Source organism: Octopus bimaculoides, chromosome 19 (genome assembly GCF_001194135.2).
Source record: "Octopus bimaculoides isolate UCB-OBI-ISO-001 chromosome 19, ASM119413v2, whole genome shotgun sequence".
Lineage (NCBI taxonomy): Eukaryota > Metazoa > Mollusca > Cephalopoda > Octopoda > Octopodidae > Octopus > Octopus bimaculoides.
Window position 1 is genome coordinate 22514888 of NC_068999.1, and position 16742 is coordinate 22531629.

Below are 16742 nucleotides of genomic sequence, written 5' to 3' on the forward strand. Positions count from 1 at the left end.
AGGGAGAGAGATAGAGGGAGAGAGATAGAGGGAGAGAGATAGAGGGAGAGAGATAGAGGGAGAGACTGTGGACATACCTGTCTCTCCAGGATCGGACTTCATAGTCATCAGGGGTCACATAGCTACAAAGGATATTTGGAAAAAGTACTCATTGCTTTGCCATGGTCACGAAATGATGATATATATATATATATATATATATTTTACCATCCCATATATAATGCGTTTTTTTAATACTTTTATATTTCAAAATTAAGAACTTTGTTTAAGTTCTTTTTTAATCTAAAATATACTGTCCTTCATTTTCTACAATGCTCTTCCCACTATCTGGTAGACTTGCAAGGCCCCTCTTCCAAAATTCACTTGTCCATGATGAAAAATACTCCTCCAGTACTGTTCTGACATCGTCAACAGAATTCATATTCTTTTCGTTCAAATGATTTTGAAAACTGCTGAATAAATGATAATCAGATAGGGCAATGTCTGGCAAATATGGTGGGTGGGACATCATTTCCCATTCAAACTGCTTCACCCTTGCTATATGTGGCTGAGCATTATCCTGATGGAAGCATCTCTGCTAGTTCCTCAACAGTTATGATGGGATTTTGTTACACCAGGTTTTGCAGGACGTCCTTGTTGAGCTCTACAGAACTTCCAGGATGAGGCTCATCTTCTCGGCTGTAGTTTCTGGCTTGGAATTTCTGAAACCACAGTTGGCACAGGCTTATTCTTATTGTCTGATCCCCATATACTGCATTAATATTCCTTGCACTTTCCGTTGTTGCCTTTATTGAACTCATAAAACAAAATATGCTGAATATACTCCTTTCTCACTTGTATTATAGCTTTGAAAAAATAACTGTTAAAATCGAATTGCACTCTTCAAAACTTGCACTAAGAATAAGGACAAGATAAAATTACTACCTGCTTTTATAGCAAGTTGATGTAGGTAGTTTATCCTGTCCCCCTCCGACTTTGAGTTCATGCAATTGAAAAAACTGCATTATTTATGGGATGACTCTCTTTCTCTCTCTCTGTATGTGTATATATATATATATATATATATATATATATAAAGAATGAGTGTGTATTTGTGTGTATATCATTATTCCAGCCGTTGGCTATTTCTTAATCTCTAGCATGATAACCTTTACAAGGGGACATCTGTGTATCTTTTTAATTGATATAAGGGAAATAGTTGCCTGATATACAAGGTTCAAATATTATCTTGAAAATTGTGTATAATACTGTCTGTTGCTCATTTTCAGTTTCCCAGATAAGGCCAATTATTTGCTTGGATTGGCAACACACCAATAGACAGCTTCACCAGTTTCCTTCAATCCTATTTTTTTACTTCATGTCCTAGTTTAGTTATTCTCAGGATGGATTATAAATGCCAGTTATTGTGAACTCATGACCCATATATCAAGATACCTCAACAATGTAACTCCAATTTTGATAATAAATTTATTTTCCCTCAGCTGTTATTATAGTAATTACATCTGCTATCTTTTTGCTATTTTTAAGCAAATAAGGTTGCTTTTGATATCTTTTTTATCAAGATTCTCTTTATTCCCAAATCTCTGGGATCAATATATAGAATGTCTTTTCCAGAAGACAAATTTTCTAAATTGTTAAAACACTATGTATATATTAGCAAATCCTTGAGGACTGTCTCATTGCACTTCATGTGGTAAACCATTGCACAATGGTGTGCAAAGTATGGTCTCCTACTTGAAGAGACAAGCATGTCATATTTAACTTTTGTCACACACAATCCTCAATGTAGAATAGAATGTTATCATTTTAATACATACACAGGGAATATCTCTAGAGCTGACATTTTATGGTTTTATTAATTTGCAGGCAATGCTAATTGAACTTTATTGAATAACAATAACTCAATCTTGTATTAAAGAGTTCTATTGTATGTTAATTCCATTATTATTGTCAACTTGGTTTCTACTCTTAGGAATTCAATATTTTCAACCATCACTCAGCTCGAATGTCATCAAAACATATTAATGGACAAGAAACCATAATATAAACTCAATCTGTTTCATATTCCACTCATCTGTAAGGTAACTATTTACATAAATTGGTTTCTTTGTTGTAACCTGAAAGCTGGAGATTCTCATAAACCTGTGTTTTTATATTCCTTTAAACTTAACAAGAATACCAGTATTATGATTATTTGCTATTCATATTTGTTCAGCCAGGAGTTTACATTGTTGCTGCAGCAATATATTGCAATAAATGTATTCTTAGTACCAAATATTTCTGATGATACATTAAGTCTTAGGTTTTGTTTCCTTTGGCCACTGCCATGAACTCAAAGGTTAGCTTTCAGCAAATTGAATTACAGGCTCGCCTCTGATTCTTAGCTGAAACTGTTTTGCTTCATCCAGAATACACTTAGAATGTACTTTTTGTTATTATTGCAAGTTTTTAAAAAAATATTTTCTCCATACTTGCATGAAGGGATATTTTATTTGTTAAAGCAGTTGTAGATCTACTTTCTATTACTAATCGTGAAACTGAAGTAGGAATGGAAATTTTTAATTTAATTTATTTATGTATTTTTGTTCACACTGAGCCAACAACTTTAGGTAACTTTTTTTTGTAAGTTTAATAACAATGGCTGTAGTAGGGAAATCTGAATTTATGACAATGTGGCTAATTATCCAGGATCTTAATTTTGCATAAAAATTCTCATGATTCTCTCTTTATCAATAGGTGTAATCCATTATGTAATAGCTTGACTTGCTAGAAATACCATCCAAATCTCTAACCACATGCTACTGCTTTTGCTCCTTTTAAATAAAGGACATTGGATAATGTATTCTGAGTACATTATACCCTCCCCTCAGACAGCATTGTCATGGTTGGAATGTCTTTGACCTTAGGTCTGCTTGATCAGGACTAATCTGGTTGTAAACATTTGTCCTATCTGATGAGAGATCTTCTATGTAGTTGCCCAGCCTGCTGGAAATGGCAGTCAAATCTCTCTAACCAAACTACCATCTTAAATAAGGAAATGGACAGTATAGTTAAAGATATGAAAACAGATCATATACTTGCTAGATCACAGGTTTGTTTGACTTGGGGCTAAATAACAACATAGCTTACTATGGGACTCAAACACTAATCCAAATTGTTACACTTGCCTGATGGATTAGTAGGTGGCCTAACATTAGTCAAGAAACTGATGACTGGGTTGGAGCCCAATTTTTAAAAAAATAAATCGTGTTGATTCTGCATATATTGTATTGTTTGTAATCCTTTTTATTCTTCATAACAGATACTTCATGAAATATAATATTCTTAGGGTTTCCACTTTGAGCATTGACATAATGATTGTTTTGTTTCCAGCATGTGAATAGTCAACACACAGTTAAGACAGATGTATATTTCTTCATCATCCTCATCAGCATTGTTTTAACATTCACTTTTCCTTACTCATGTGGGTCAGAAGGAATTTGTTGAGGCATATTTTCTACAACCAGATGCTCTTCTTGTTGCCAACTCTTACCTGTTTCCAAGTAATATAAAATTTTTTTCTCACAGCTGGATATGTTTTCATGGAAGATAGGAAATGAAAGGCACAGCTTGTATGATGTTGATACTCGTTTACAACAATCATGCAATGTTAAAACAAGGAGATATCAGCTCTCACATACATGATAGGCTTCTTTCAGTTTCCATCTACTAAATTTGCTTACAAGGCTTTGGCTGACCTAAAGCTATAGTAGACATTTACCCAATGTCCAACACAGTAGAACTGAACCCAGAACCATCTGGTTGGGAAGTAAGCTTCTTAACCACACAGCCATGCCAGAATATAAATCTTTATGTGCTAAATATATTTTAAAAAGATAAACAAAGACCAGTAACAAAAGTTTTAAATTTGATTTAACATTGGATGTTTGTGAAATATGCTGAAAATTTTAATTTTTAATTAACAGATTTGCATAATGAACATGAACAGCAATAGCACTGATGTTTAGATGAAGGAAGAGGGTTTTTTTTCTCTAACATAAAAAAACTGTAATAAGTTTTTTGAAATATAAAATATGATTAGCTGTGATACATGATACATAAGGGACGATAATGTGGATGGATTAATATAGATAAAGTAATTTGATGGGTTGTTAGTGGTGGTGACTGAGATTGGTAACAAATCACTGAACAAAACCACCCTGATGGCAGTGGTTTTGTTAAACTTTGTGTGTGGGGAAGTGTGAGAGGATATGGTGAGTGAATATGTGTAAAAGAAACTGTGTATGGGAGAATTTGTATGTGAGAGTATGTATGTGTATACTGTGGACAAGAGAGAGCATGAGAGAGAAAGCATAGTTGTGTGTGTAACAGAGAAATAAGTGCATATGTGTAAGCCTTTCAATCCCTATGGAGCATTGGCCATTGATGACTATTCTCTACTGTTCTCAACCCTGGGCTGTCTCTCTTGCTTCTTTCCAGTTGGATCCTTGCTTTTTCCTGTCTCCAGCTTGTTTTAGAGAGTCTTCTCTTGTGCCTCACTCGTGTGTTCCTGGTTAGGGTATATGTTTACCTGGAGGTTTTGTTGGTTTTGAATTGTCATCAATGCTTCTGTAACTTTGCTTTTTTCTAAATAAGGGTGTTGACCTGATGCAAGCTCAATTTTTACCTCTGAGAATTAGTGGTTCTAATTAGCCTGATCTTTATTCTTTGATCTGTACTGCATGGGAGGCCCTACCAGGAGCTTGCACTCTGTTGGCATAGCTCACAGGGCCGGTAAGGCATGCAAGCCACCACACTGCAACAAAGACTGGATTTTATGGTAGAAAAATATGGAACCTGCATGTCATCCTTGTGCAGAGGGCCATGCAAACTTCTATGTATCATTCCAATTTTAGAATATGTATTGTTGAAGGAAGTGTGTATATTTATAAGGTTTTTTCCCCACATGATGTAAACAAAGAAAGAAGGGCATGATCCATGGTCCTTTTATGAACCACCGAAACTGTTGAAGTTATTCTCAGACTGAAGTTTTGGCATGGATGCTTGTTTTCAATATTAAAAGTACCCACGTGCCATGTGGAGGTATTAAACTTGCTGACAGATTGTCATCTAAGGTTTTATAGGGAGGGAGGGAGGGAGAGGGAGAGAGAGAGACCTGTTTCTACAAGTGTATTCATATGAGTGTGTGTATGCAACAAAGTAGATTTTTAGATGCGGAAGAGTATATTTATCAGTAAGACAAAATTTACCTAAATGAGATAAAGTTCAAGTTTGGACTTGGGTAGGTTGCTGCTGGTGTTCTCTTCCTTCTTACTAGAAAATGAGAAGTTCTTAGTTAAGAGTAAGCCATTATAACTGGCATTTGTTGAGCTAGAGAAGGCATTTGATAGTTCAACATTCTGTAGTGTGGTGGTTGCTAAGAAAATTAGATGTAGATGAATGGAATGTGAGAGTTGTGCTAGCTACATAGAGATGCTGACAGCAAGATGAGTAATTTAGCATCATGTAGTTATTCATGAGAGCTTGGTTCTTAGCCTTCTCTTGTTTCTTATAACTCTCTAAGTAATAACAGATTTGGAACCCCTGTATGTTGATAACCTAGTTCTCACAAGTGAATTTGTCAAAGATTTGGTGAAGCAACACTTAGAATGGAAAAGAACCTCAAAGTAATCTAGCAAAAACAAATGCTTTAGTTATGCAGAAGAGTCCTATCTTTCCTGTTATCAAGCATAGCCACTTCTTGGGTAGTAGTAAAGGAGTAGGTAGGAAATCCATAATGTATACATATGTAAGCACAATGGGTATACAAGAAGTATTGAGATCATAGGCAGGTTAACAGGGAAAAAAGACTTCTCTACATATGTGGCCTAACTGGGGTGCTTTAAAAGCATAGTAGATACAATAAGAACAGGATAGAAAAAGCTTAGGGAGTTGTGACCACTACTATCAACAAAGTACATCTCCCACTAATGCAAGGTAGATTGTATGGTGTTTGTACATGAAATCCAATATTACATGGTATTAAAATATAGACATTGAAGAGAGTGGATGTGAAAAGAATGGAAAGAAATGAGATAAGCATGACTTGTTGCATGAGTTTGTGTGCACAATCACTATTGTGCTATGTAATGTTAATGTGCCTGGATGACGGAGAAAGCAATCAGATTAGTTGGAGCATGTGGAAGTAGATTGAGAAAGACATAGGCAGTAGTAGTGAAAACTTATCTCAAGATGTTGAAGCTCACAAAGATGATGAGTGACCAAGGCAAGTGTGTCTATTTCTCAGTAAGTAAATTAAAGATCTCACATCAAAATGCACCAAATGCACCAAATAATCAGGAACCGGGGTCAACCATTTAGTTATATGGACAGAAGGTGGAAAATATAGACAGCTTCCCAGATATTGGAAGTACTTTACAACAGAATGTAAATATTGGTTTCAAATTTTGGCACAAGGCCATCAATTTGGGGGAGGGGATAAGTCAATTACAGTGGCACCCCCCCTGGCTTAACTGGTACTTATTTTATTGACCCTGGAAGGATGAAAGGCAAAGTTGACCTTGGCAGAATTCGAACTCAGAGCCTAAAAGCAGATAAAATGCTGCTAAGCCTTTTTCCAGGTGTGTTAAAGATTCTGTCAGTTTGCTGACTTAACAGAATGTAAATATTGATGAGGATATTCAACAGTGGATAGAATGTACCAGAACAACCTTTGGTTATCTAAAGACATGTTTATGTGCTCTGAATTTATATCTGCCAAGCAATTTTTCTTCTAATTGTAGAGTTATAAATTGCTCTGCATTTTTAGTGTTATCTACAAGACAGTTTTTAATAGTAACCATAGTGTCCATATTAGACACTTTGTTTCAATACTATTTTTATTAGAATTATTAATAAAGATAATCCTTGTCAACCAAACTGCATTTAGTTTTGTCTTGTATTACATTTTAAAACCTGTTCTTTATTTTAAAATGTTTTTTCTAAAAGGAAAAAAAAAAGGCAATTTTCAAATAAGACTCGGATCAGAACTAAGAAGTTTGATTCCTTCTAACATATTCTAGAAAAGTAAGAAATCTTAAAAAATTGGGGTGGTGTGTGGAATCAGTAAGAAGTCTATTAAAACATTTCATTAAAGTAATCTAAATAAAATGAATTCCAATGATAACAGCATAAGATCCATGATAAATTTCAAATGTGACAACTTGTTGGCTAGGCTTTTCAGAATAAAGCAAACTGTATTATATTTTCATATAATACCCAAGTCCAAAATATCTAAGTATCAACAAAAGCAAAAGCCAAAAAGAAAAAAAAAAAAAAAACTCTGACAAGATTTTGTTAAATAGGCATTTTGTTGGTTAAACTCACCAATTGCTTTGCTTTATGATATGTCTCTATACCTTACACTTTAAAACACTAATTGACCCCACTTTCGAGTTGATAAAACAAGTAATTTTAACATACTGACTTTGTATCTAGCTGTTTAGATATAAAAAGAACTGTGAAATTCATGTATACACATAACATACTAAGATATTGTTTCAATCAGTTATTTATACTATCAAATCTTGCTATATTTGTTAATTAGTCTTAATTAGAAATTGTACAATATAACCATTTGTTTCTAAAACTTTAGGAAATGTGACTTAAGCTTACAAATATGCTACAGTTTTTATCCACTTATTCGATATCTCAACTCACTTATTTTACACATTACAAACTTCTATGTTAACTCTACATTTCCTAGTGACACTTAATAGTCTATTTTGTTGTTGTGTAACCCTAGATCAGCCCCGATTGGGTAGACCTATGATCAAAAGATTTCCAGACATAACCATCTCACTTTTTCTTATCTGCGAAGAACTCATTATCATTATATTCAATGTGTCTTTTTTTTTAAAGGATGTTATTTGGAGATTTGATGGCCATTTCTGATAGATGTAACAACCAATAATAGCTATGGATCAAAGAATCCGCTGAAACTACCATAGTTCTTCCTGGGTGTTATCAACAAGTATAGGTGATTGTGTCTGTCGTATAGAATATAATTTCTGTTATACATAGTTTCCCAGTTACATGTCTTTTATATTTCTGGCAATAACCCTTCCTTTCCTAGCTTTGCTGTGTTAACTTTCAAGCATACATATATACACAACAGTGCAGAACAATAAGGATAATCAGTCTGCTTCTGTTTTCTGCTATCTATTTGATAGGCATACAATCCTTGCTGAAGGGTTTAGTTTTTCTTTTATAGCTGGAGAAACATGCAGTGTCCAATATCTTACTGGAAAGGCTTAAATAAGGGGGAGATTCCAGAGGGTTATTTTTCTGAGAAGGAAGAACAAGGAATACTAATTGGGACAGGGCTCTGGAGTGGGGGAGGCTTGGGCACAACAAGGGTGACAGAAAGTAGGGAAATAACTGGGTAGATTGTTCCTGTGTGGAGGAGGTACAAGTCCAGCCAGCTCCAAGGAAAAGAGGTCATTATGGCAACATTAGAAAAGATAGAAGAGACAGTGCACTTGAGGGCCAGAGGCTGGAACATGATTTAAAGCCAATCAGTGGAGTGGCCCTTCTGGATTTGGTCCAGGATGTCTTGCTTAGCAATCATAAGGTTCTGGGTTGAATCTCACTGCACGTTTCCTTTAACAAATGTCTTTGCCTATTACTTTGGCTCAACTTAAGCCTTTTGAATTAAACTGAGTTGGCAAAAATAAAAGGGTGGGGTGGGGGTGGGGGCGTAACTTATTCCATGAGTTGTAGTTGTTATTGAAAAGTCCAGTCTTGGTACACTGAGTTTATCTAAAGAAGATTACATTCAGGATGCTCATGTTTGTGGAATACTCTGTTACCTATACTTCAATATAATGAGTGTTTTGTTCCACTGATCAAACAGGAAGATATATTTTCAAACTCAATGATATTAGGTCTGCTATGGGAGTGGGGAAAAAGAGGAGGGAAAACTAGTGTTTGTTTTGCAGTTGCTTATTCCTCTTGACATTTAAGAAGCTATAATTACATCTAAAAGAGAAATGGGCCGAATTCTAGAGAAAAATAACCTTTATAACATTATTCAGTTGTTTAAGTAATTTAATTTAAATTAAACTACCTTCACATTCTCTCTGGCAAACTAACGTGCAACATCCTTATAATTTATGATGTAACATATGTGGAGAGCCTCCTATTGGTTAATATGCTAATTGGCATCTTAATGATATTGAAAATGACTCGAATTTGTTGAGTCAGAAGCAGAAATGGCTATAATGTTAAGGTGCTTGACTAGAGTTCAAACATGTAAATCAATATACAATGATTGCTTAAAATCACAAGGCCAGTAGTTTAGAAGGAAGGAAGTTAGTTGATTACATCACCTCTAGTATTTGACTGGTACTTTATTTTATTGACCTTGGAGGAAAGAAAAGCAAAGTTGACCCTAACAATCTAAATTCAGAATGTGAAGAACCAGAATGAAACCACAAAGTATTTTTCAATGTCTTAACAATTCTTTCAGCCAGCTGCTCAAAAATAATTCATAATATTGTTTTATCCTTACAACATAATTATTTCTAGTTAAATTTCAATGGCTCTTACATTCAATATACCAAGACTAACACATACACTTAAGTGGACTTCTACTTAAGGTAGTGAGTTTCTTGAAGATATTTAATTAAAATTATACTCATTATGATGATAAATTATTGGTGTTAATCAATAACTTTTGTCAAGGAAAATAAGGGAGACAGCTCTAAAATCCAAATTAAAAATTAACATGGTAAGGCATGCAGTTGGAAATAAGTCAGATTTTAGGGAACTAAGAGGAGAAACTATGAACATATTTCATTCTTTATTAGACATCGCAGAAAAGCATTATTGTGGATACTTACAAAATCCTAGATTTTTTTTACATAAAGCATTCACTTATATGACAATTTAAAATACTGATGGGAAATTTTCCTAGTGATGTCTTTAACATGAAGAATATATTAAGTAGGGATTGATATAATGCAGGGAGCTATAGTTAGAAGTTTAAATTCTGACAGCTGTCAATGTGTGGATAAATGCATCCCTCCTAGCCTCATTTTGCAATATGGTTAGTAGTAGAAACATCTTCTCAACATGTAATCTTTAAATTCCTTACAATAGAAGGAGATAAAAATAAAGATGTCTTAATATGCTTACATATTAGTTATGTTTAGAAATTTCCAGCTAAATGGTTAATTTTGTTTGCAGTTCATAAAATGAAATGTGGGGATTAAAAAAAAATGTTTACCTTGGAGCACTACTTGAAACTACTAGAAATTTTCAGTTCATTTTAGACATCAGAAACTAATTAGATTCCTTTTTTATTAATTCACAGCAGCTCTATGAACTGAAAATAATTTCTACCTCCTGTTGCTGACCATTAGTTTCACATCACATCTACAATTGATAATATTTGTTGTGCTGTGCACTATAAATTACTTAGTTCTGCCTTTGTCTCCATCTCTTTCTCCCTCTCTTGTCTTATCTCTCTCTCCCCACTCTGTTTTTATTTTCCTTAGCCTTTATTTCTCTTCTTTTCTCTTTTTCTTTGTTTTGCTTCTTGCATTTCTTTCTTTTGCATAGCTTCCTACCTTTTATATATTTTGCTTTTTCAGCTTTCTTTCCCAACCTGTTGTCACTTTTCTATTTTCCTCTTACTTTTTCCACTGAGCTTTATCTTCCATTTAAATTACTTTGCATGTTACAAATGGAATGGTATCTGGTTGAGAAGTGTCAATGTATGTATTTTAAAACCTGCCAACTAATAGAAAGAGGATGTTAAATCAACATTGATGACAATACATTTAATAGCAGTCCTTTTAAATGCAACAGCCATTAAGTAATATTTCCTTTCCAAGTCAACAAAACCATCAGTTCAGATTTCTAATTGACCATATACTACCGTTATACAAAATTTTGTATTTATGGAAGGATTTGTGCAAGTGACAAGTTGCTAGATATTGTTGAACACTGAATGAATCTAATTTCACAATTCTGGGTTCAAATCCTGCTAGGATCACATTTACTTTTAGTTGAATCTACTATATTCTATTTCTGGTGACTTGGTTTGGTGATACTCAAAAGAAATCAATTGAAAGTATTTGTATTTTAATGAGTTTTCCTTAAGGATTATATATTGTATTTCTGCAATAACCTTGCAGTGTTATGTTTTGTTGCATTCTGTTAGAAAAATCAATAATTGCTGTACCTCAGCAATGTGCTTTGACAAGGCTATGAGAGAGAGAGAGAGAGAGAGAGAGAGAGAGAGATTTGTTTAGTATTATTTGCTCAGTAAAAGCAAAGTTAAACAAACATTTATCCAATATCATAACAAAGAATTTAGTTATAGCAGCTTCTTAGTGATGTAGGCTTTGAGTTAGCATATTGATTTGAACAACTGATTACTTTTTTTTCATACTTTAGACATGCAGGAAACAATTCTGGATGTGTTTCAGCTATATTCTGATCTCCACAGTGTAACATTGCTTTTCTGTGTTTGCACAAATGATCATAAATGAATTACTGTGTGTAAATGTGTGTGTGTGTGTGTGTGTGTGCATGCGTATACACACACACATACACACACATGAAGAGGTGCTTAAAAGTTTCTGGCTTTGGGTAAAAGAAAATACTGGAGGACCAGTTAATTATGATTTTATTCAACATAATCTTCTCTCAGATTCACACACTTATTGCAGAAAACCTTCAGTTTTGTTTTTTAAACATGTAAAAGAACTCGGAAAGTTGGGCCTCTAGCCAGAGCTTTTGCAATACTCTTAAAACCAAGAACATTTCAGCACCCACTTGTGTATGAAAGATTGCACATTATTGATGTAGAGAATATAATTGTTTAGAGATTGAATAATTCAGCATTTATATGATCTATGCATTAAATATATGAACATCAACTTGCCTATTATATTTTGCATGGGTGGCTTTTGTTACATATCTATTCATGTGTGTGTGCGCACATACATTTTCTTATTTGTACAGGTATGCACTCATACTCTTGTGCATGCACACATGTACTGGCACTATTGTTTGCATGCATGCACATTGTGGAACTATTGTCTGCATGTGCATGTGCTTTGCACTATTATCTATACACACATGTACCAGTATTTTTTTCTATATACACACATGCTAGCATTCTTCATACATACAAGCTGTTCTAAAGTGAAACATTTGAGATATTTGAAGAATTTTGTAAGGATTAATTAATATAAATAATGATTTCTTTGTTCTTGGGATTTTTTTTTTTGCAAATGGAAGAGTCCATATTTTAATCAATTATAATTTTGCATATTTGTTTATTCAGCTGTTTGACTCTTCCCAATTTGATACATTGGTTTCTTATAGCACACAGTATAAAGTATACATTTACGAAGTATCTATTTATTGCTGAATGGTTCAGGCCAGTAAAACCTAAGCATTTCAGAGAGGAAGTCTACAACTATATATTTCATTGATCTTGAAGGATGAAAGGTAAATTGGATTCATCTAGGATTTGATTAAACCAATACTGTAATGTATATATCCTGGTGATAACACTATATAATTTTATTGGCTTCCAATATTTCTGCATAACATACAACAAAAGCAACTTCAGACAATAAAGGATCTAAGTTCAAATACCTTTGATTGCCTTTCATCTTACAGGTTTCAATGAAATTTCACAAGTTATTTAACCCTAGGTCAGTTCTGATCAAATAGGCCTATCATTAAAGACAATCCAGCCATGCCTACCTTTTTATTTTCTCTGACAGTGGACTACATTATCTTAAGTGTTCTTTTTGAGGTGGCATGGTATAGTTTGAGGGAGAATTGGTTGATATTTCTAATAGTTTGAGTGATCTCATAGAGGTTCATTGGTTTATAAATAGTATAATTACTATAGGATTATGTTACTGTAATCAAGCTACTCTTTCTGCAACATCTTTGTTCTAAAGAGATGCATAATTACATAAAATCAAAAGAACTACCTGAAGGACATGTACATTATAATGGGAGAGAAAGCATTAAAACAGAATAAGACTAGGGCCCTTACTGTAGTAAACAGGGATAAAGATATTTGTGTAAGAAGGCACTGTTCTCACAACTTTACTAGATTGGTACTTGTATTGATATATTTCTTTTATTTAACAGAGTGAAATCTCAATTTGAATCACAGCTGAAATCAACTCATTGAGAAAACAGAATATCTAGCATGTATCTCTTAGGGAGGAGTTAAAACCATGTGCACAGCTGAACTGATGTCACATTATTCATTCAGCCTTGTTCATTGTACCGCGCGTGCGCGCGCGCGTGTGTGTATATGTATAAGGGAGAGAGAGAGAAATATTACTTTTGAATCCATCTCCGATAAAGGTTAGCCTTGATAGAACAGACCAATGAGCAAAGGCATTCTAGCCATGACCATCTATGTGCAGAGAACTCAGGACAATATTATCCAATGTTTTATTTTCCTTAAGGAGGGATTTGAGGGACATTTCATTGATTTTTATTTTTTTAGCATGATGACTACATTGTCGCTCCTTCAATATCTTGTCCATATACTCATACACTTTATCAAGTTATAATTAGTTTCACTTTAAATTAAAATATATATTTCATTTATATTACATGACTTATAATTGAAAATAATTTCTCAAATATACAGGAATCCTTCATTTAAAAGACAAAGAATTTGTGTGACCATGTTTTTCTTAAATACATTAAAAAAAAAAAAAAAAAAATTCAACTAGAAACAGAAAGAAAAAATACTAAAAGTTAAATCAGTTTTGTTGTAAGTTTACCACAGTGCACTGTTGCATCCTCTTGAGTTCTGAATATCATCATTGTCATCTTTTAGTATTGCATCTTGTATGGTGGCATGGGCTGGATGGTTTGACAGGATCTGATGATGTATCAGAGGACTGCATCATGCCCCAGATGCTCTACCTAATGCCAACCTCTTTATAGAGTATACTAGGTGCCTCTTTGTAACACTAGGACTAGTGATGTCACCATGTGAGACCGAGATATCTTTTGTCTGAGTTGGGCTTCTGTAGAGAGGGAGACAGTTTTGTTAGGACATGAAAAGTTATAATATGAAAGAAGGGATCAAGACCAGGATAGGTTTCTTGCTGTAGAGGAGCTATACTGCTACTCATATTATAGCCGAGAGGGTGGAACTAATAAGGGTAGAACTGGAAAGATATGAAATAGTGATGATGAGGTATTAGAACCACCTTCAAGAGGAGTAGAAGTGAATGGGAATAGAAGTGGGAGTTTGGGTGGGTAGAAGTTGCGAAAGTGTTTGAGGAGAGTGAGAGAACATTAGACGAGGGAATGGGAGAAAGACTGAATATAATGAATAAAAAAAAAACTATATACTTTGGAGGGAAGGTAAAGTTTAGGTGATGACTCTAGAGTTTGGGTAGGGTTAAGGAGTAGAGGCAGTGATATGTAGACAAAGGTGAAGGAGTGATCAATGATGCATAGGATTTGAGTGGAGGAGGGGAGAGTTGGTGATGACTGACAGTACAGGAAGGAGTGAAAGGCAGCAGAATAGTCATGACAATACAGGAGATAGAAGGATAAGAGAAAGGGTGACATGACCTGTGGGGCTGGGGTAGGTTTCCAGAGTGTGAGGGGAGAGGTAGACATAGTGCATGGGGAAAGTGAGGGATACATGATGGTGGAAAAGGACAGATAATTGGTGGCACAAATAATCAATGTTAAATATGAAGTGGGGGGAGGAACCGTATTAAGAATGAATGATGAATATCATGTGAAATTGTTTTCAGTATTAAGAAAATAACTGGCTTCAGATAAAATGATGATGAAATATGTAGTTCTGTCTTTATTTAAATACAGAGGCTGAATATTGCAGTTGGGCAGGTGATAGAGGGGCCAGTGATGGGGATGGCTTGAGGAAGTAATTGGATGAGGGGGCTCAGTTGTATGTGTGAGACGCACACGCACACGCACACGCGCGCGCACACATACACACGCACGCACACACACACTGTGCCTCTAGAAACTCTATTGCTGAGATCTTGGGTACTGCATATAATCAACCACCAAGGTCTTTGTCATTTCCTACATGATGCTCAAGTTTCTGAGATCAACTTTCACTTTGTTGTCCGACATCTTTTCTACAGATAAGCCTGAATCTTATCAATGTTTTAAGAAAGAATTAACCAGTTTAACTTCAATTTCAGACAAATATAATTAAAATACCAAAGAGCTGATTTAAGTGTATTTACACCAGTTGTCTTCAGTGAAAAATTTTCTCCATGACAAAACAGTGAATGGCTTACTTATAAGTTTGAACATGCCACTGGCATATTCAAACTGGTGATAACATTGCATAAAATATATCTTTATTTCCTTCTTAATATTTCTGTAGTTAAAACAAAGGATATGATCACTTTTAGATAAATAAAAAATTTGAGAATCAACTATGATTTCAGTGATGTATTTAGCATGAAGGTAAGAGTTCAATGCTCAGTCATTAGACCTCTTCTGTTAATCATAGTCTTACAGGCCATCACAAACTTTTGGTCTGTCCATAGACTCCTATATGCTGAAGATTTAGTTCTCATAGCTATATCTATAGTGGTATTAGAGAAGAAATTCTACACTTGGAAACTAAATTTAGAATTGAGAAACCTCAAGGTAAACTTAGCAAAAACTAGGGTTTTAGTAAGTAGGAAAGAAGACAGGACCCTGGTATCTTCAGGGAAACAGTTTTACTTGATATTAAGTGATCAGCATATTTTTATATAGCTGTTCTCATCCATCTGCATCACTTATCTACACCAGCACAATCTTTCTTAAACATTATATTGGATTCCTTTTATGTCTAGTTTTTCTCTGCCTGTTTGTACTTTGTCATCCATGCACACTTACACTGTGCACCCAATAAAGTAATACTAGCTTAATTTCTTTCTAGCTCTTGCAAGTCCTCTGCATTCAAGGTCCAAATCTTACCATGCAGCATTGCAGCATCAAACAATCTGCCCATCACTCTGAGGGAAAAGATCTTTTTTGCGAGCAGTTGTAGTAACTCTCTAAACCTTTTCCAATTTGTTTTTATCCTGGCTACTATACTTTTAGAGCAGCCATCTTCCTTGCTAATTATGTTACAAAAGCTACTGATATTACAAAATTCTGTTGTGCTCATAGTTTGTATTCTCTGGTGCATCTATCTTTCTCTGTAAGTCAGCCTGTGATTCCACTACACTACTTGTGTGTCCATAGCTTATGTTGGGTAAAATGTATGGAGCTTATACTCTTTTTTCACTTATCAAGTAAAACTGTTTCCCCGAAGATACCAGGGTCCTGTCTTCTTTCCTACTTACTAAAACCCTAGTTTTTGCTAAGTTTACCTTGAGGTTTCTCAATTCTAAATTTAGTTTCCAAGTGTAGAATTTCTTCTCTAATACCACTATAGATATAGCTATGAGAACTAAATCTTCAGCATATAGGAGTCTATGGACAGACCAAAAGTTTGTGATGGCCTGTAAGACTATGATTAACAGAAGAGGTCTAATGACTGAGCATTGAACTCTTACCTTCATGCTAAATACATCACTGAAATCATAGTTGATTCTCAAATTTTTTATTTATCTAAAAGTGATCATATCCTTTGTTTTAACTACAGAAATATTAAGAAGGAAATAAAGATATATTTTATGCAATGTTATCACCAGTTTGAATATGCCAGTGGCATGTTC

General features: G+C 34.4%; 1 protein-coding gene and 1 pseudogene across 4 annotated transcripts in view; one reads left to right on the forward strand and one right to left on the reverse strand.

Annotated features, from left to right (window-relative positions):
* LOC106871647 (transmembrane protein 65) overlaps positions 1-16742 on the forward strand; it is a 144673-nt gene that overhangs the window by 64723 nt on the left and 63208 nt on the right. The window contains exon 1 of one of the 4 annotated variants that reach the window (XM_052974729.1): positions 1975-2081. The exons of the other annotated variants lie outside the window; for them this stretch is intronic. The gene's annotated coding sequence lies outside the window, so the exon portion shown is untranslated. Of the gene's footprint in view, positions 1-1974; positions 2082-16742 lie in introns of those variants that run through there. 4 annotated transcript variants of the gene reach the window in all.
* On the reverse strand, positions 4824-4917 carry LOC128250191 (U6 spliceosomal RNA; annotated as a pseudogene).